The following is a 22,862-nucleotide window of genomic DNA, read 5'->3' on the forward strand; positions in this document are numbered from 1 at the left end:
CTCTAAAAGGTATCTGAATTCTGTTCATGGCAGCCCATAATCTAAGCACCATGGGGTGGTGGGGAGGGTGTGTATCTGGATAAGAAGGGAGGAAGATTTGACCCTCATAGTATAAAGGGCCTTAAATACATACCTTTAGCATGGTTTCCATTATTAATTAGTCAAATGAAAATACTTGATCTGTGCCTTTCTTAACCTCTGTGAGGCTTTATTCTAGTTGAAGGTGGACAAAATCCACTAAACTAATGTAACGTCTCTTTAACTTGACTTCCAGCTCCCATTCCACCTCCTGCTTAAAAATTTTCAATGTCCTCTCTTTGAACCATATAAAATCCAAATTCCCTTTGAAGGTTATGAGAGTGCTAAATGATCTGGCCCTTCCGGCTTCTCAAACTATATCTCTGGAAATCTTCCTCTTCGATCAGGGAGTTAAAGTTATACTAGACCTAGGCCAGTCCTAGATCATATCAAAATCTTGCCAGCCTCAGGGTTTTTGTGCTCACGGGTCCCTATGCCAGGAGTATGTTCTCAGTTTAATTATCACTTGTCCCCTTCTCCCCTACCACACTACCATGTCTCATAGCAGCACATGCACAAGCTAAAATTTGTATGCCTTTTCATTGCTGCTTCTGTCTTCTCTACTAGACGCAAAGTCCTTAAGGGCAGGGACTACGTCTTGTATCATTATACTGAAACCCCAGTGGCTTCTTATAGTAGGTGCTCAATTAATTTGCTGCATAAATAAGTCAACACATTTATGATAATTAGACTTATTTCATAGTGGCTAATTGAAAAGAGTTAAGAACATATTAGTCAATTTGTGCTTTTTATGAAATACACATTTTTATTGAAAAAGATTACATTATTATAGCCTTAGAAAAGCAGATTTTCCTCATATGTTTGCTCACGGATCACCATTTCCATTACACTGAGCAGGACTTGTAAGATGTTCAGTTATAAAACTCCCTTTGCCTAACTTCTGTCACTGCTGAGTTTTTTTTTTTTTTCCTTTTTTCTGATCTCCTTTTTCATTTCTTTCTCCCCCAATTATTTTCTCCTCCCTCCCTCCTTCCCTTTTCCTTGCCTTCTTCCTCCTTCCCTCCCTCTCTTCCTTTTACCTTCTCTTCTGTGTGTTCTCTTGGGCCCTTCCCCTCAACCCTCTTCTCTCCTTTGAATGTAAATGATTTTCTGGCATGGTGTGAATCATAACTAAATGAAGAATGTCAAACAGGACTTGAGATAACAAGGTAACAAATAGCAAAAATCAAAGCAAACCAAAAAACAACAGAGATAAAGCTTTTTAGCAGCCTCAGATCTTAAAGCGCCTGTGCTGACTAATTCAGGGGGCACATACCCCATCGTTCCTCTTCCTATCTACCCCAAGAAGGTATAAGTATGAATAATGCACGGGCTACCTGAGTTAGGAACCCTATTGACTTAGCTATTCTTCCTCTCCCAGAAGGCCTAATTTTTCATATTAAGAGAAATCTAATCATAATTTTTGATTTGTCCTTCCCTCTTTCTTGACAAATAGCCTATAGATGCATCTTTAGTAACACAGGTAAAGAATAGGTCTTTTCAAAAAGTTTAACACTGGACTGCTTGTAATTATATCAATGTTCCTCACTGAATATGGCTGAGCATGAGCTAACATCCATATGAGGGGGACTCGTGCTATAACCCATTGGTTAGTATGGAATAGTGGCCATAACACTCAAGTTTGGATTCTTTTATAAGTTTTTTTCTTTTAAGTTGTTTTCATGCCAATCCTGGACACACGGTAGGAGTGGAAGGTGGTGGTATAAATTTATTTCCCTTCTTCTCCATGACAACTTGCATAATATATAAAACATCTGTAATACTGGTATATTAATCAAAGACTATTGGTTTATCATTGATCAAGAGAATAAGAGGGTTTCATGTTTCTATAACTAGAATGGGGATTAGTCAAAAGAAAATTCAGGAGTGCTTAGAACCTGAAGTTCAAGGCAAAGTTTCTCTTAAGCTTCTTAGGTTGAGATCTAGGTAAAATTCATATGATTTAATGATTACTGATGTGGAATTATCCCACATACAGAATCTTAAATATTCCCAAACCCTAAAGACCATGAGATGTCTCACCTACATTACTCAGTGGAGGTCAGACATTTGAGATTTGGTGAGAATTGCCCATTACAGTGAATTCCTTGCCCATCAATGCCCCTTTGATAAATTATTTTAAAATAAATAAAAATTATCTAGTTTAAATTTGTATATTCTACTTAATTGTATTCTCTATCTGGACACATGTTTAATCTCTAACTATATCTAAAATCCTTGAATTGAATTCACATTTATCTCTAGAGACAATCCTTCATCTTCTAAGAGCTCAACTGGTAATGATAATTAACACATTGGTTCACTTCCTGGTGTATATCAGGGACTGTGCCAGGAACTTTGCATACATGCTCTCATGCAGCAATTGTTCCAAATATACCCCAAACTGAATAACTTCATGTGAATGAGAAAATTGAGACTCCAAGAAGTTAAATAACCTTGAACCCAGGTCTGTCTGATTACAAATCTCATAAATTACTTAACTACTGCCCTATTCTTTGTCTGGTATGTTGCATTTGGTAAGCCCAGGAGGACATAAATATATATACCATATGCAGGATGGTCATGACGTCTGAGTTCCCTTTGCCTTAGTGTTTATTACACAAAGCCATTTTTAAAATACTTTCAGCTTTCTTTGATTTTAAATTAACATATATGCTCAAAGTAGAAGAAAATGAAATTCACCCAAAAGGCAACCATTCAGAGGTAAATTTTGTTAACATTTACTGTATTTTTTTGTCAGATTTTATGTAGTTTTAACATAGTTGAGCCCATACTCTATATAAAACTTCCTATGCTACTATACCATTTATCATAACAATCCAGGCAATCTATCAACAAACTTAATTTTAATAGGTGTATAATACCCATTATATGAACATATCATAATTTACTTAATCATTTTTGTATACTTAGATTTTTCCATATACTAAAAATATTATACTACTTTAAGATATTATACTAATACTGTACAAGTTATAGTATATGCACATACTATAAATAGAGGAATATTTTTGTGCATAAAACTTCATTTGGGATTATTGCTTTAATTTTTAGAAATATAGTTACTGAATAAGGAGTGCCTGGGTAGCTCAGTCAGTTAAGTGTCCGACTTCTTGATTTTGGCTCAGGTCATGATCTCAGCATCATGAGATCGAGCCCTGCTTGAGGTTCCATGCTCAGCAAGGAGTTTCCTCTAGAATTTTCAGGTTCTCTCTCTCCTTCTGCCCCTCCCCCCTGCTTTCTCTCTAAAATAAATAAATAAATCTTAGAAAAATATATATATATGTATACATATATACTTACTGAATGAAAGATCAGAAATATTTTCATGACTCAAGTCAGTACAAACAAATGGGTAGATCAGTGAGTCTTGCTCCACCACTTATTAGCGTGTGACTTTAGGCAAGATACTTAATGTCTCAATTATTTCTTCATTTTTAAATTGGGTATAACATCAATACTTCAGAGTTCTTGTCAGATCTAAATAGAAAAATAAAGAGATTACTATTACTTATTATGTTATGAAAGTACTCTGAAAAGATTGATCCAATTAATTTTTCCATCTTAAGTATATAAGAATTTCTTAACATCTACTTGCTGTGTCTTTCTGCGTACATGTATATAATTCTTAGACTTCAGTAATTTGTTAGTTTAAGATTCTATATTTTAAATCTGCATATTTCTTATTACTAGTAACTACGTTGTGCTCTTCTCAGTACATCAGAGGCCACCTGGCATCCACCCATCTCACTATTGGCAATATTTTAACCTTGGTCATCTGATCGTGTTGATTTCTGCCAAGTTTCTCCACCATAAAGTCACAATTTTTCCTTTGTAACTTATTAAAGTTTTGTAGGAGATATTCTGATGCTATACCAACATTTTGACCCTCATCAGAACTTTATCCACTAGGTTTAGCTTCAATTGATACTGCCTGCCTAAATCAATCACCATTATAATGGTCACCAAATGACAAGTTTTTTTTCCATTGTTTCTTCTACATTTATGAGTTGTCATTCTTCTAAGTTGTCTAATTCTTCTAAGAAGAGCTTACACATCTCATTTTACTGGTCATTTATTTGTTTATATCAGTATGGATTCATGAATCCCTATTTTATTAAATGGATTATAATCTGTTACTTTCATTTTTTATTTTTATTTGGCCAATGAGAGTCCCTTCAAGTTGACTCCTATATCTTATTATTACATCCACACTATTTTTTTTTTTTTTAGAATTTTCTTATTTTCTGATGTAAACGTGTTACAGGCTCTTCTTGTATTTTTTTTCTTTATTTTACTTTGGAATTAGCCATTTCTTCAGGCAGCCCTGTTCCCTTTAGTGGAGAAGTTTAAAAACCAGTATCTGGGCTCTTAGTGTGCTCACTCTCAGCAGGGTGTCAGTGTTTGTAAGGAGACCAGCAAACAGGGGTGGGAAAGAAATGCATTTACATGTTTCCATATTTACACACACTAACATATACATCTAAAACTATTTCTGTATTTCTGTATATATATTTTATTTTATTTATTTATTTATTTTTTTTTTAAAGATTTTATTTATTTATTTAAGACAGAGAGAATGAGAGAGAGAGAGAGAGCACATGAGAGGGGGGAGGGTCAGAGGGTGAAGCAGGCTCCCTGCCGAGCAGGGAGCCCGATGCGGGACTCGATCCAGGGACTCCAGGATCATGACCTGAGCCGAAGGCAGTCGCTTAACCAACTGAGCCACCCAGGCGCCCTATGTATATATATTTTAAACATGATTCACTAAAACATAACTTGTACTTAATCAAAATTAAAAACTTCTGTTCTTTGAAAGTCATCATTAAGAAAATGAAAAAAAACAAACTACTGAATTGAATAAAATTTTCACAATGCATATTTCTGACAAAGGACTTCTGTCAAGAATATATAAAGGCCTCTTAAATTTAATAAGGAGACAAATGACCCAAATAATAAATGAGCAAATGGTTTGTACAGATACTTTGCTAAGGAAGATATACAAAGGATCAATAAGCACATTTAAAAATGTTCAACATCATTAGCCATCAGAGAAATACATATTAAAACAAGGAAATATCACAATACATCGACTAAAATGATTAAAATTAAAAACCCAACTGTGGAGAAGATGTTGATCAAATGGAATTCTTATATATTGCCAGGGTGAATGTAAAATGGAACAATTTTTCAGTGCCATATAAACTAAAACATACACTTCTATGTGGTAAAGTAAGTAAATACTTTTAGGTATTTTCCAAAGAGAATGAAAACATATGTTCAAAGACATGTGTACAACTGTTCAGAGCTATTTCTAAAAAAAATAGCAAAACAATCCAAATGCCAATCAACAATTGAATGGATTAAAAAATCATGGCATATCCATACAGTGGAATACCACTCAACAATAAAAATAAATGAACTGCTGATACATGCATTAATATGGATGAATCACAAAATCATGTTAGTGAAAGAAGCTATACAGAAAAGAACATATTCTGTATGATTGCATTCATATGAAATTGTGGAACAGGCAAAACTAATCTATAGTGACAGAAGTTTGTGGTGGTATATCAGTGGTTGCTTAGGGCAGAGGGTGAGGGGACATAAATCCACTGTAAAAGGATACCAGGAGAATTTTTTGAGGGATGGAAATGATCTATATCTTGATTGTGCTGATTTGTCATAACTCATTGGACTTGACTCTTAAATAGATACACTTAATTGTGTGTAATCTATTCCTCAGTAAAGTTGTCTAAAAAACAAAATGATTTCATACTGCTTGCTCCAATTCCAATCCTACTCTTCTGGTGCTTCTAGTCTATCATCATGCCATAGTTGTGACTACCTTTTCCAGTTGTGAGGAAGTCCTCAAAGTGTTTGCTTATTTGTTCAACCAACTACTTCTTTGTTCAATGCATGCAATCTCCCAACCATGCTACCTCTATACTCTGCATCCTGGAGTGCCTCCAGCACATATGCACAGATTCCTGCATGATTATCCCACCCACACCATGCAACTGGCCAACTGCTGATTTCTTTTTCTAGGAAAAGAAGGTGGGAAAGATGGGAATATCTATTGCATTTTATAGCTTTATTCTCTTCTCCTCATCATCATATTTGTTTCCACTGATTTCTTCTTTTCTTTCTGTATTTGTCTTTCATTGGAAACTTCATATGTGGAGTTTTATATAACGTGATAGGATGGTCCAGCTATCCATTTTGTTGAGATTCCCTCAAATATGAATGTTTTCTGGACTGGTTGGTTTATCCAATGAGGTCTTCAGTCTTGTATCTATTTGTGAGCAGGAGGGGTAGAATGAGCCTGAGTGTGAGAGATTGGGGTGCAGGGAGAGTAATTGGGCACACACTCTCATTCTTCAGTGCTCAGACTTTCACTTAATTCCTCTGTCTTCAGATCGAAGCCTCACTGGCTTCTGCTTCATCTGGAATCCCAAAATTTAGGGCTTCTTATCCTCAATTTCTCCGTAAAATGAGCTTCCAGGCTCCTGCCCAGGATGAGTTGTTACCTAGCTGTGTGGAATGGTGCAGAATCAGAAGTTCCAACCACTTTAATAACAGACTTTCATCTTATTCCCCTGTTTTCTCCTCTTTGTGTACCCCCAGGGTCCACTGTTGCTAATATATTCAAGTCTGCAGCCTCTCAGGGGCTCTTGGAAGTAATGTGTCTTACCTCTTACTAGTTTTCCCTTCTGCATGCTCATTAGTTGGTAGCTTCTTGTCTGATAAATTAGTTATCACTCCTCCCTCTGCTTTCTATCTATATTTTTTAAAAATGCTGCAATTCCTCTTATTCACTATGTCTCCTCTGCCATTCTATTTGCTCCTGTGCATTATACATTGTGCTCTATCCATTTTGGTGGTATCTGGGAAGATGAGATAAATATGTATGATAAATCTTCCTTTTCATAAGAAACCATTTATTATCACTTAAAATAATCTATTTCTGTCACTAATCCCTCACTCTAAGAATTCTCTCTAAAATGAATTGAATTTATCTAATCTTTTACAAGAAAATTGCCTTAGCATATTCAGGAAAATCTTTTGACTATCAGTGGATTGCTGGCTTATTTTTTTCAGGAGTTATTTAATAAATGGGGGGATTGTTTACCTTTAAATATGATGTGAAGATTATTAAATTCCATCAGAGATACACTGTCAGTATCTCCCTGTCTGGATTGTCTATAATGAATTGAATCCATCCTGGGTTCTTCTTCCATTTACCTTAATCCCAACCCTGCTCCATTGGTATGTTTGATGGATGGTAAGTATAAAAACCAATGTAAATGCAAGATCAAAGAACTCAAAATTGGTCACTTCAGCAATTAATGTCAGTCTATTTCATTACTTGGCTTCATGGACCCAAACTTACTTCTACAAGAATTTGAATTAAATGTTTTTCATCATGAACTGATTTGTTAGTTCAAATGAATGTCCAATCTGGTTTGTGTATGTATAAGAATATATATACATTCTTTGTGTACTGCTTTCCTGGGGATGAGGGAGTCACCTGACACATCCATCAGGTTAATTTAAAGACCTGAGGTAGCCTGAGTCTGGGGATGGGGTTGGTGAGGGTATATTTATGTTCTTCACTGAAGAATGGTCAGGGTTCTGGCTTCTTCAGTTGTTAGCCAACAGGACAAAGCTGAGAAGCTCAAAGGCTGTACTCAAATATGAACCTAAGTGGAAGAGCCTCACCTATTAGGGACTTATTAAAGCCTTCTGGCATATTCTCCCTTGCTTCCTTCCCCCCTCCCTGAGTAGTTGTGAAAAATCTAGAAAGTTTTTAAGTTGAAAGGTATGTGCACCTCTGAGCCTTCCCAGGGAAATCACCTTCAGGGTTTCTCAGAAGTTTTCTTGTTCTTGCTCCCAGAGAGCTCTTACAACTTCACTTAGTTCACTAAAGAACCTCATGGAGCCATTTAGAGAACTCATTAAAAAGACACAGCTGGAAAGTTGCCTCAGGTATTTTGGCAAAGATGAAAAAAAAACTTTTTAATTGATCTCGAAGGAACAGAAACTATTTCAGGATCTAAAAAGTTAAGTGTCAGGAAAAATCTCCTTGTGGAGTTCATTAAACCTTGCCTCTGTTAATTACAGAGCAGTGCTCTCTGCAGGCAACTACTCAAGAGACCATGGGGCACAATGCCTTTTGGGAAAATGTCCTGGTTGCTACACTGTGGGACCCCAGAGTTAAGGCTAAGAGGAATGTGGAGACACACTCCTTGGAGAATGGAGTTCTAAGCATCTTATCAATGGATTGAGCTCTTTTTCCTATTCACACATTTAAATAAAATAACAAACCAAATAACTGCCAATGTATTTCAGGAACAGATCTTTATATGAATTATTGTAATCATCAAAATAATTTTTATGAGTGAATATTTATTACCTTCCTATTTATGAAAGAAGAAGCAAGTTCAGTCAAGTTAAATAACTCATCCAAGGTCATATAAGTGACAGATCCAAAATTTAAAACTGATTCCAAAGCCTTTTCCATTTTTCTGCTGAGAGAGTCTAGCATGAACTCAAGCACAGTCTCCCTACACCTACTCATAGTCCCCAGTTCAGCCACCCAAACAACCACCCTGTATATTTTTTCCTTGGTAATAGCAAAACATAAAGACGATGATAAAGGTTATAAGCTAGAACTTCCTCAAAGTAACATTATTCCAATTTTAACATTTCCTGCTGCTAGCACGTCTGTCCCATTTGCTGTTAACCCCAGATCTAATTCCATCATCTCCTTGCCACACAGTCCATTTAGAAACCTTTGCTAGTCCACTAATACAATTGAATTTTTCTCAATAGACAGATACCAAACTGATGCCAAATTATTCAACCTTCTCAGTTCTTCTGTAAGGCTTAACTAAGACCCAAGGCATGGAGGAATGCTTGGGGTTAATAAGTTACAATGTTTGTCTGGGTCCTCCAAGAGCTGATGCCATGACATGATTAGATGTGAATGGTATTTACTAGGGAAACCCCATGGGAGAAAATGAGGGATCTAGTGAAGGTTTGGAGAGCCATTTAATTCAGGTCTGATTCCTGGGAAGGAGAGAGAGAAGAAAGGAAGGGAACATATATACATGCACCACCTGGGGTCACAGCCAGAAACAGATGGCTTACCTAAACTCAGTAATTTGAAGAAAGTTTGATGAAGTAAGAAAGCTACTTACAAAGCTATGTGTAGGGTGTGGGAACCAGAAGGGATAGTACAAGATCCCAGGATAATGCAGGATCTTGGGCTGGTAATAAAACTTCTTTACAAACTCTAGGCCTAAAGGAGAAGAGGAGATTGCTGTTACTAGAACCTACAGAAAAGAGGAATGTGTAGAAAGGGTGGCTGATAGAAGATGGAATCTTAAGTCAGTTGGACCAGTCCATGCGGACCCTGCAGGAAATGAATAAATACTAGACCTCATTCTCCTCCCTTTCTATCTAGTCTCTTATCTTTGTTTCCAATGAGCCAAACCCAATAAGAAGCCAGAGGGCAATAAAACCCTAAGGGGGGGGGGGATCGGAGGGGGAAATGAACTATGAGAGACGATGGACTCTGAAAAACAAACTGAGGGTTCTAGAGGGGAGGGGCGTGGGAGGATGGGTTAGCCTGGTGATGGGTATAAAAGAGGGCACGTTCTGCATGGAGCGCTGGGTGTTATACGCAAATAATGAATCATGGAACACTACATCAAAAACTAACGATGTAATGTATGGTGATTAACATAACATAATAATAAAAACAAAACAAAACAAAACAAAAAAAACCCTCTGGTGTAGTATACACAGATCAGTTTTACTGGGCACAGAGCACGACAGAGAAAGGTGAATCATGGATATGGAAGGGGCAGAGGGAAGATGTCCACACACAATTTGATTTGTATATTTTTCAGAACTGGCCACAGTTTTAGACTCCATCGAATCAGAAATCTCAAGGAAATTCTACACATATTGTATTTATAAATATTTACTTCAGGAATAAATAACATCTTGAATAGCAATAAAAAATACAGGATTTAATAGTGATAAGAGGAAGGGAAAGTTCTTCTTTAGAAAAGATTGTCAACTAATAATTGTAAAAAGTAATGACAGAATTGGAAAATCACTATTTTGCAGCCAACCTAATAATTGATTCAGGCAGTCAATGAATTCAAAAATAATTGGCTAAAAATACTGTTAGGAAACAGAATCCTTACAAAGTCTCCAAGATTCATGATGCAGAATACTAATTAATTTCAGTGGAGAAAAATGTTCCTTTACAATGGAGAAATCTCGTGGAAATCACCTAACCAGATCACCAAACTTAACATTATCAATAGTGGGACATACTGGCATCATGTGCCTCATCATACAATGCTGGGAAGAATACAACATAATCTAGGTAGAATTCCTCCACAAAAAAAGCTTTATCTGGATCTAGATATGATGAATCCAAATTTCAGGGCATTCTACAACTACCTGGACTCTTCAGAAATATCAATGACGTGAAAGACAAAGGGAGAGGCAGCACTTTGAGAATAAATGAGGCTGAAGAGATAAGAAAATAAATGCAATGCATGATCTTTATTGGATCTCCAATTGAAAAAACAAAGAGCCATTAGTACATAATATTATTGTATCAATGTTAAATTTTGTGAGTGTGATAATGGTATTGTGTTTAATATTTGTTTTTAGGAGATTCATGCTAAATTATTCAGGAGTGAATGGGTATTTGTGTACATATATTCTACTAAAGTTCACTCATACTGTCTAAAACATACTTTTAAATGATTCAGCCAAAATATATATTTGCAAATCATATATATTTTGTATATATCATATCTTATATGCTAGAATAAACTACATTAACAAAAATTATATTATATTATATATTCCCCTCCTTAACCTCAGCATTATTGACATTTTAGACAGGAGACCAATTCTTTGTTGTGGCCAACTGTCCTATACATTGTAGGATGTTTAGCAGCACCCTGGTCCCTGCCCACTAGTCACCCGTAGCACCTCCCTTCCTTAATCATAATAATCAAAAATATCTCCAGACATCGTCATATGTCTGCTGAGGAACAAGTAAAAAATCACTACTCCCATGTGTCTAAGTGTATCTGTGTATCTGTATCTAGCTAGTGAGCAACCAGTAGAAAGCAATATAGTTTGGTAGGTAGGCAGGTAGTTGGGTAGGTAAGTAGACAGACTGACAGAAAATACTTCAAAATACTACTGGCAATTAGTCAATATAAGAGGAGTTATGGATGTTCATTATATTATTCTTTCCAAAGTTCTATAGTTATAAAAATTTCACAATAAAAAATGTAGGGAAAAGTGAATCAAATGACACATCAACTGAATTGGCAAACAAATATAACACAAAAATAAGAAGACCAGGAAAACCATACCATATAGAATACTACATGACGGTCTAACTTTGAACCACTCTCCTTCTCTCATTATTATGTTGATTCATTTTTGATAGGCAAAAGGTCACAAAAAAATGTGTTCATATATATTTGCTTTCTCTTACTCTCTTAAATTATCCGGCACAGACCAGTTACTTGACACCGAGGCAGCTGTGGACCATCAGCTGTTATCAGGGTCATCCCTAGGCACATTCGACTTCAGGTTTTAGAACGCAGTGTCTTATTTATGACAAATAATAAAACTAATATGCAAACAAAGAAACCCTACCCAGAAGGGGCAGTCCGACGAATGAGCACACCCTTCCCAGCCAGCCTGCTGGACGCCCTCACACCAACCTTCTCTCCTTCTCTGCCCCCATTTGCCAGTCTCTCCTCTCATACGGAACTCCTGAGTTTGATGAAACTCAGGTCACTCAGCTTCAGCTAATTTTAATTCAGTCACTTAAGCTAAAGCTTAGTAATTTTGCCAAGCTCGTATTTTAGAATCAGACCAATGTGGTGAAAAAAAGAAAAGAAAAAGCAGCAGCACGGTATGGGTCACTTAATTGCCTTTATTTCCCCTCTTCTAACCTGCTGCCGCCCTCACACCCTGTGAAATGGGGAAAGGAAACCTCACTGAAAACGAAGTGGGGATCCCTGGAGGGGGCGCTCACACACGTACCACTCCTTGCAGCCTGCCCCACCAGCAGGAGGAAGGGTGTTGGGGCAGGCTGCTAGGTGGGGGCTGGGGGGGCACTTTTCACATAAGAACTTTATCTCCTGCCTTTAAGGAAAAGAAGGAAGATCCCTCCCTGCCCCAACAACAAGGCACTAACCACCTCCTACAGCCAACGAGAAACTGTCACAACCTCGAACTTTTGTTCTTCTCCAATGAACTTCTGTGCAAAACGACCCTCCCCAATTTACCCCAAAGCCTAATAAAAGCTTCCCTTCCCTTTGTCTTTGGACTTGCCATAGTTTGCTTGTCCCCAGTTGCAATTTCTCTGCTATTCCCAAATAAATTCATTTTGCTAGTAAAGTAACTGGCTATTTTATTTTTACGGTTGGCACCCTGAGCCCTGTGGCCACCCATAACCTCTGAATATTAAATCCACTCATCAGCTTTCCTGTTCATTTAAGTCCACTTGTCCTGGATATTTTACCCCATAGGAACCTCTAGTCTCCCCCTGTCCTACATTTTCTTCTCTTAGTTTTCACTTCTTTTCTTACCCTGCTTAGACTCCAAGTTCCATCAATAAAGAATATTTTTAATAAATTAGCTCAGTTCCATTGCCATGTCACTGAAACTTCCAGGAAAATACACCATCCTTGGACTAATCCCACTGTCTTACCATCTTTGCCATGGCACTCAGGCTGAGTACTGCTAAAAAAAAAAAAAAATCAAAAAACAAAACCAAACAAAAAAACCCGACATTGCTGGAGAAGTGGTTTGAATAAAATCCATAAAATTCAGCCTCATCTGGGCCATTGACCCTGACCAGCAATCTTTTCTATCATTCTCCACACTGATATTTTAAACATTTTTCACTTTATTCAAACCTCAGACCACCCACCTAACTCACCAACATTCCATGTCACACATGACAGATGATTTTATCTCCTTTTCACAGAGCAAAACAGAAGTCATCACATGGACAGCCTTCGACTTCCCAACACAAAACATTCAAGTGTCCCTGGGCCTACACCTATGCTTTCCTCCTTCCTAACCAATGGAGAAAGGGTTCCCTTCATATGAAAGCCCATTTTCTATAGAGGTGCTCTTGATCCCATCCCTTTCTTTTTCTCAAGAAATGGATGATTTCAGTTTTCCTCATTTCCTCTCTATTGGCTCTTGATATCATTCTTCCCAAAGAGCACAAACAAGCCAACCTGTCTCACCAGCTCCTGGCCTGTCCTTTCCTGCACTGCCAGAACTGTGGAAGAACTATTCCACCCTTGCTCTCATTCCTTTGATGTACCCTAAAACCCAACTTTTCACTAAAATCCCACTAAAATTATTTTAATAAGTTACTAGTGAATTTCACATCAATTAAAATCTTACATGTTTTCGATGTCACCTTAAATTTTTTTTAATCCCCAAATCTCAGAAGTAAAAAGGGGGACTTCCAGTTTTAATATTGAGGTATACATTTGTCATAGTCTCTTCAGGCTGCTATAATAAAATACCATAGACTGGCTGGCTCATAAACCACAAATATTTACTTCCCACAATTCTGAAGGCTAGTAAGTCCAAGGTTATGGTCCCAGCAGATTCAGCATGGAGTGAGGCCCGCTTTCTGGTTCAGAGACAGGTACCTTCTAGCAGTGTCCTCACATTCTGGAAGGGACCAGGGATCACTGTGGAGCCACTTTTATAAGACCCCTAATCCCAATCATGAGGCTCCACCTTCATGACTTGACCACCTCCCAAAGGCCCCACCTCCTAACATCATCACACTGGGACTCAGAATCTCAATACATCAATTTTGTAAAAAATCAATTAGCATTTTAAAAATATCAAACCTTCTTTTACATGAGCATATCATATTTCCATTTTTAAGGTTTTCTTTAAGTTATCTCAAAAATATTTCATAGTTTGCAGAATAGAGGTCTTATACATCTTTGGTCAAATTCATCCTCCAGTGTCTCATAATTGTGTTGCTACTGTAAATTATTTCAGTTTTCAAGTTCAAATTTTATTGTTTAGCATTTAGAAATATAATTGATTTTGTATATTGACCTGGTGTCCTGTTACTTTCCTGAAGTAATGTGTTAGTTCCAGTAGCTTTTTTAATACTATAGTCCTTCCTTCTGCATACATACACACACAAACACAATCATGTTATCTGAGGATAATGACATTTTCCTTCTTCATTTCCAATCTACGTGCATTTTCTTTCTTTTTACTGCCTCATCACACATCCTAGAACCTTCAGCACAAAACTGAATAAAAGTGGTAAAAGTAGCCATTTTTGCCTTATTCCTGCTTTTCAGCAAAATCATTCAGTCTTTCATCATTATGTTAGTTGTAGGTATTTTGTAGTTACCCATGATTAGGTTGAAAAAGTTCCTATCTATTCCTAAATAAGGGGATCTTAAAAACTTCCTTCTGCATCTATTAAAATGATCATATGAGTTTCCTTTACTTTTTAGATACAACACCAAAGACATGATGCATGAAAGAAATAACTGATAGACTGGACTTTATTAAAATTAAAAAATTTCTCTCTGCAAAAGACAATATCAAGAGAATTAGAAGACAAACCACAAAGAAAATCATTTGCAAAAGACACATCTGACAAAGAACTCTTATCCAAAATACACAAAGAACTCTTAAAACTTAATAATCAGAAAACAAACAATGAAATTAAAAAATGGGCCAAAGATTTCAACAGACACCTCTCCAAAGAAGATATACAGATGGCAAATAAGCTTATGAAAAGAGGCCCCACAGCATATGTCATCAGGGAAATGTAAATTGAAATAACAGTGAGATATCACTATGTGTCTATTAGAATGGCCAAAATCAGGGTGCCTGGGAGGCTCAGTCATTAAGCATCTGCCTTTGGCTCAGGTCATGATCCCAGGGTCCTGGGATCGAGCCCCGCATTAGGCTCCCCCGCTCAGCGGGAAGCTTGCTTCTCCCTCTCCCACTCCCCGTGCTTGTGTTCCCTCTCTCACTGTGTCTCTTATCAAATAAATAAATAAAATCTTAAAAAAAAAAAAATGGCCAAAATCCAGAACACTGACAACACCAAATACAGATAAGGTTGTGAAGCAACAGGAACTCTCATTCATTGCTGGTAGGAATGCAAAATGATATGGCCATCTTGGAAAACAGTTTTATGTTTTCTTACAAAACAAACACATTCATATCACACTATCAAGCAATCATGCTCCTTGGTATTTACCAGAAGTAGTTGAAAACCTATGTCATGTAAAAATCTGCATATGGATATTTATAGCAGCTTTATTCATAATTCCCCAAATCTAAAAGCAACCAAAATGTGATATTATATCTAGACAGTGGAATATTATACAGAGCTAAAAAAAAAAATAAGATATCAAGACATGGAAAAACCTTAAATGTGTATTACTAAATGAAAGGAGCCAATCTGAAAATGCTATATGTGCTATGGTTCTAACTATGTGACATTCTGGGAACAGCAAAACTATGGAGACAGTAAAAAGATCAGTGGTTGCCAGAGGTTGAGCAGGGAGGGATGAATAGGTAGAGCAAAGAGGATTTTTGAGGCAGTGAAAATATCTGTATGATACCATAATAGTGGATAGAAGTCATCATAAATTTGTCCAAACCCATAGAATGTACAAAACCAAGAGTGAACCCTAATATAAACTACGGACTTTGGATGATTATGATATGTCGGTGTGGGCTCATCAGTTATAATAAGTATATCGCTCTGCTGGGGAATTTGATAATGAGGGATAATGCATGTGTTGAGGCAGGAAATATATGGGAAATCTCTGCAGCTTCTGCTCAATTTTACTGTGAACCTAAAACTGCTATAAAACTAAAAAAAAAAAAAAAAAAAACATTTTAAAGCAAATCCAAAAAATACCTAACTCTGTTTTTCCCATAGGAGCAATGATTCAGTATTTGTTAATTCGGTCTTCACAGCAACTTTATAGAGCATAACTACCACAAATAACAGGAATCAACTCTATTACTCAGGTTCATAAGGAAATTTCCTATTGGGTTTGCCTCTTCCTTTGCTTGTCTAAGAAAATTCATCTGCTTCAAAGATAGTCAAAGGGAACTAGAATAGCACAGTTGATTCTTGTTATTTGCAGTGGTTATGTTCTATAAAGTTGCTTTGAGCACTGAATTAACAAATACTGAACTCCTAGGGGAAATACAGTTAGGTTCTTGCAAATCTTTGGTCGCAACATTTTAATTAACCAAAATGCCATTTGCATTATATGGGGTACTTTACCAACATCCTTGCAAAACAAGAGCATCTCATCAATATTGAAAACCTGTTCTTACACATAACCCTTTTCTTGTATAACATTTAGCAAGAATTTTTAAAATTCTTCTGCAGCCATCTTATCTGCAGGACATCTTGGCTGCAAGTTTAACATTTCCCATGCTATATTGCCTTTATTAAAATGTCAGCCAGCCAGCTTGGCTGAGAAGGGTTTAAGAAGTATTTAACATTTTCCTGATTTGGGGGAACATGACCATAAATTTATTTTGCTGTCGGCCTCACAATAACGCTGTCCATTATACTTTTTAAAAATCAGTTGTCATCTCATGAATGCATAAATTTAACCACTTTTTTATATCTTCCATAGTTATATCATGCACTATAGTTGTTATGTTAGCACTTTCTGGAGAGCTCTCATATACAGATTGGCATATTTCCTCTTCCTTTTTCAGAATGTATTGTACTGTTGATTCATTAACATTGGATTCATGGCCAACAGCACTATAAATCATGCCTAAAGAAGGTTACCTAGCCTTCATCAACCGGATTTATGGTTATTTTCTCCATAAAGCCCATCACAATCTCTTTGTGTTTAGAAACACTAGACAGTACTTCAGCACTACATTATACTTGAGGACCATTTGAAACAGCAATTATCAACAAAAACCACCAAAATGGAAAAAATGTGGCACCAACTAGACAATGAAAAGGACATTAGTTTACAACATGAGAGCTGAAACAAGAAGACAGAATATTAGCTTGTTCAACCTCAGCTGGAAATATGCATATTGGGAGACTTGCAATTTTTCACATCCTGCACATACTCATGAGCGACCATGAAAGCACCCCATGTGTTGATTTGGAGTTACAAATAAATTTCAGCAAATAGACAAACTCACAAATACAGAATCTGCAAATAATGAGAATTGACTGTATCATTGAAAATATTCTGCAAGAAAAACGGAAACTAGAAACTTAATGGCTGATAGAGAGCACACAAAAGAAATTTTCCCACGTAACAGGTGACAGTGGTAACCAAACATTTCTCAATAATTTTTTAAAAAAATGAATGAAACTCTTTTCTTTATAAAACAAGAAAACTTTGCAGAGACTTAAGACTTTTCAGAGAATCCAGAATTTAGGAATGGTACATTGATGTAGTAGAAGGAAATAAAGTATGAAAAAGCAAAGCTTAAAATAGAAATGAAAAACATTGAAAAATACTCCAGAAATGAAGTTGAGATTAGAAGGGGGAAAAGAGAATAGAAACACAGCTGGAAACACATTAAGAAAAACTGAGCATATAAATAAAGAAAGCAAATATAATCAAATTGAAATACAGAATTAAAATGAATTAGTAGTAAAATGATAGGTATGGAAAGATAGGCATAGAAGACCTAATACATTCATTTTCTAGAAAATCTAAGTAATAAAATACACATTTTTAATATATAATTTAAAAAATTTCCTGAAGTAAAAAGACATGAATCTAGAGATTGAAAAGGCAAACTGTGTCCCTGAGAAACTGATACAAAGCGGCCATTTAAGGAAATATTCTAGTAATGTTATTAGATTAAAAAGATAAAAGATCATGTGGTTAGCTAAGCCAAAAAAAAGCTATTTATAAAGCAAAAAGAATTACTCTGGACTTACACATTTCCATAGCAATATTCAATGCTAAAGTTTGTGCAGTCCCTCGTAGAGTCCTCCAGAAAGAAAGAATCATCCAAATTTTATACCCAGCCACATAGTTGTACAAATGCAAAGGCACAAATATGGTAGAAATAGAAGGAATTTAAAGAATATTAGTCCTAGAAAATCCATGGCAAAAGAAGTGGCAATGAGCATTGAATCTTTTCTCATTATAGGTCTATGATGAATATAAATATGAGGATTAAGGTGGTAGAGCAGAATTCAAATGCTTAAAACATGCCCTGTAGAAACATATTTAAGTAACAAAAGTTGAGAGGAAAAAAAGACAGTAGATTGTGTAATGTTGACTTCCTCATCTTTAATATCTGGTAACAAAGTGTTTTACTTAAATCTGACAAATCAAGTGAAAGAGATATAAGTACATTTAATTAATGATAATATGATTAAGTAAAATCGGGTGGTGAGGAGAGAGAAAGAAGGTAGGATAAAGGGTACATAGATAAACTTCATTATTGCCCATACCAGGTAATTACTTACCTGTGGCAGTATATTAAATTCAATATAAAGAAGTAGAAGATTAAGAATGTTGTAGAAAATTACAGATATCAAACATAACCTCCAGAATAAAACCACAATTCTCCTAATTTTTAATAAAAAAGCACACAAGAATATAAAATATACAACAGAGTTCTATAAAGTTATAAATACACCAAGCTTAACATAAAATCAGATGATAGAATCCAGACCATTTTAGTTATAACAATAAATACAAATAGACTTAAACTGACATATTAAAAGAACTTACAGACTGAATTTTTAAAAAAGCTCAAGTCTATGCTGTTCACAAGAAACATAGTTAAAGCAAAGGGATTCAGAATATTTAGGGAAAAAAGTGTAGGTAATGGCAAACGGCAAACACAGAAAAAAGTAAAACAATATTAATATCAGACAAGATTTTATTCAGACCAAAAAGAAGCATGAGTAAGTTATACAAGAGTACTAATAACACTAAATACTGTGATCAACACAGAAGATAAAATAGTTTTAACTATTAACTTCAAATGAAATAAAGTCAACCTTCCTAAAGCAAAAACTACATGCTATACAAGGAGAAATAGGGAAAGGAAACAAAGAAAACAGAAGCAGTGGGAGACATTAATTCATCTTTCTCAGTTCATACCAGATCATTGAAAAATTTAAGTACAGGACTAAAAATATCATGATTAATAAAGTAGATCTAATTAACATTTCACAGATTCTGAATCCTGAAAAAAATGAACCTTCTTTCAAATGCCAATAGATCCTCCCTGGTAGTCTAATGGTTAGGATTTGGCATTCTCAAATGCCAATAGACATTCTCAAAAAAAAAAAAAAAAGAGGGGAAAAAAGCCATATATCAATCCTCAAAGAAAATAATTTTAAAAAAGTAGAACTAAGCCCGGTGATGGATATTAAGGAGGTCACGTATTGCATGGAGCTCTGATGTTATTCACAAACAATGAATCTTGGAACACTACATCAAAAACTAATGATGTACTGTATGGTGACTAACATAACATAATAAAATAATAATAATAATAATAATAGAATTAATACAGGTATTATTTTCTAAACAATTCAAAAAATAGAAAATACTAAAAAGTAGGAAAATTAAAATTCCATAGTATCTTAAAAATTTAACACAATGTGTAAACACTGTGAAAAAAACTTTAAAGCACATCTCAGTGCATCAAACTTAATCAAATGGAAGAACTTACAATATTCTTGAATGGGAAAACTGAGCATCAGAAATTCACCAATTCCCCTAAGCAAGTCAATAATATAGTGCAATCCCCAAGTAGCAATAGGATTTATTTTCTAATTGGATAGGGTGATGCTAAAATCATATGGAAAAGTAAAAAGCATGAATCACCAGAAAAATTCTATAAAAGAAGAGTTATGAGGGCCAATATCACCCTCATACTGACACCAGATAAAGATACCACAAAAAAAGAGAGAGAGAGAGAACTACAGGCCAATACCTCTGATGAACATAGACACAAAAATCCTCAATAATATATTAGCAAATCGAATCCAACAATACATTTAAAAAAACATTCACCATGATCAAGTGGGATGTACTCCCCAATGCAAGAGTGGTTCAATATTCATAAAACAACATGATACAACACATCAATAAGAGAAAGGATAAAATTCATATGATCATTTCAACAGATGCATAAAAAGCATTTGACAAAGTCAACATCAGTCATGATAAAAACACTCAACAAAGTAGGTTTAGAGGGAACATATCTCAACATAATAAAGGCCATATATGAAAAACCCACAGACAGCACCATATTCAGTGGTGAAAAACTGAGAGCTTTTCCCCTAAGGTCAGGGAAAAGACAAGGTCTTTTTATTGTCACTTTTATTCAACCTAGTACTAGAAATCCTAGCTATAGCAATTCAACAACAAAAAGAAGAAAAAGGCATCCAAATTGGTAAAGAAGAAGTAAAACTTTTACTATTTGCAGATGACATGATACTACCTATAGAAAATCCTAAAGACCCCACCAAAACCTGTTAGAACTGAAAAATGGGTGCAGTAAAGTCACAGGATAAAAAAATCAATGTAGAGAAATCTGTTACATTCCTCTATACTAATAATGAAGCAGCAGAAAGTGAAATTAAGAAAATCTCATTTACAACTGCACCAAAAATAATATCTAGGAATAAACTTAACCAAAGAGGTTAAAGACCTGTACTCTGAAAACTATAAAATGCTGATGAAAGAAATTGAAGATGACACAAAGAAATGGAAAGACATTCCATACTCAAGGACTGGAAGAACAAATATTGTCAAAACACCTATACTACCCAAAGCAATCTACGCATTTAATGCAATCCCTATCAAAGGATGAACAGCATTTTTCACAGAAATAGAACAATTCTAAAATTTGTATGGAACCACAAAAGACCTCGAATAGTCAAAGAAATCTTGAAAAGGAAAAGCAAAACTGGAGGTATCACAATTCCAGATTTCAAGTTATATTACAAAGTGGTAGTAATTAAAACAGTATGGCACTAGTATAAAAATAGATACATAGACAGAAAATCCAGAAATAAATCAACAATTATATAGTCAATTTGTCTTTGACTAAGGAGGAATGAATATAAATGGGAAAAAGACAGTCTCTTCAACAAATGGTGTTGGGAAAACTGGACAAGTATATGCAAAAGAATGAAACTGGACTACTTTCTTTCACCATACACAAAAATAAACTCAAATGGATTAAAGACCTAAATGTGAGACCTGAAACCATAAAAATCCTTGAAGAGAACACAGGCAGTAATCTCTCTGACATCAGCCATAGCAACATTTTTTTTGAAGTCTCCTGAGCAAAGGGAAATAAAAGCAAAAATGAACTATTGGGGCACTGCATCAAAATAATAAGCTTCTGTAGGGTAAAGGAAATAATTAATAAAACTAAAAGGCAGCCTGTGGAATGGGAGAAGATATTTGCGAATGATATATCCAAAAAGGGTTAGCATCCAAAATATATAAAACACTTATAAAACTCAACACCCCAAAAACAAATAATCAAAATAAAAAATGGGCAGAAGAGATGAACAGACATTTCTCCAAAGAAGATGTCCAGATGGCCAATAGACACATGAAAAGATGCTCAACATCACTCATCATCAGGGAAATACAAACTGAAACTACAATGAGATATCACCTTACACCTGTCAGAATGGCTAAAATCAACAACACAAGAAGAACAGGTTTTGGCGAGGATGTGGAGGAAAAGGAATGCTCATGCACTGTCGGAGGAAACACAAATTGGTGCAGTCATTTTGGAAAATAGTATGGAGTTTCCTCAAAAAATTAAAAATAGAACTACCCTATGATCCAGTAATCACACTACCGGGTATTTACTGAAAAAATACAGAAACACTAATTCAAAGGATTCATGCACCCCAATGTTTATTGCAGCATTATTTACAATAGCCAAACTATGGAAGCAGCCCAAGTGTCCACTGACTGATGAATGGATAAAGAAGATGTGATATATATATATATATACACATACACACAATGGAATATTAGCCATAAAAAGAATGAAATCTTGCCATTTGTGACAACACAGCTAGAGCTAGAGTATAATGCTAAGTGAAATAAGTCAGTCAGAGAAAGACAAATACCATATCATGTCACTCATATGTGGAATTTAAGAAACAAAACAAGAGAGCAAAGGGGAGGGAAAAAAAAGAGAGAGAGACAAACCAAGAAATTGACTTTTAACTACAGAGAACAAACTGATGGTTATCAGAGTGTGGGGGGGGGGATACTGGAAATAGGGGATGGGGATTAAGGAGTACACTCATCACGATGAAATAAAATAAAATGATAAAAAAAGAGGAGTTGAGCATGATTCACATTTTCGTATTTTTAAACTTCACAAAATTACGGTCATTAAACCCTGTGTTACTGGTACATGGCTAGAGAGATGGGCCAGTGGATCAGAATAAAGAAACTGTAAATAAACAAATATATATTGGATTGTGTTCATGATGAGAATGGTATCTCAAGTCACTGATGCAAAGATGGATTACACAATAAATGTAGTGAACCCACTAAATGTATGAGAAAAATAATAAAATTGGATTTATGTCTGTCACTCTGTACTACCATTATATCTCCCAGAAAGCCAAATTCATTCCCAAGACACGGGGAAGCAAAGGAAACATTTCCACTACA

At 35.5% G+C, this 22,862-nt stretch overlaps 1 pseudogene; it reads right to left on the reverse strand.

Annotated features, from left to right (window-relative positions):
• Positions 1-22,862, reverse strand: part of LOC116630693 — a 116,818-nt pseudogene that overhangs the window by 61,652 nt on the left and 32,304 nt on the right.

The sequence above is a fragment of the Phoca vitulina genome, unplaced genomic scaffold (assembly GCF_004348235.1).
Source record: "Phoca vitulina isolate PV1807 unplaced genomic scaffold, GSC_HSeal_1.0 scaffold4, whole genome shotgun sequence".
NCBI lineage: Eukaryota > Metazoa > Chordata > Mammalia > Carnivora > Phocidae > Phoca > Phoca vitulina.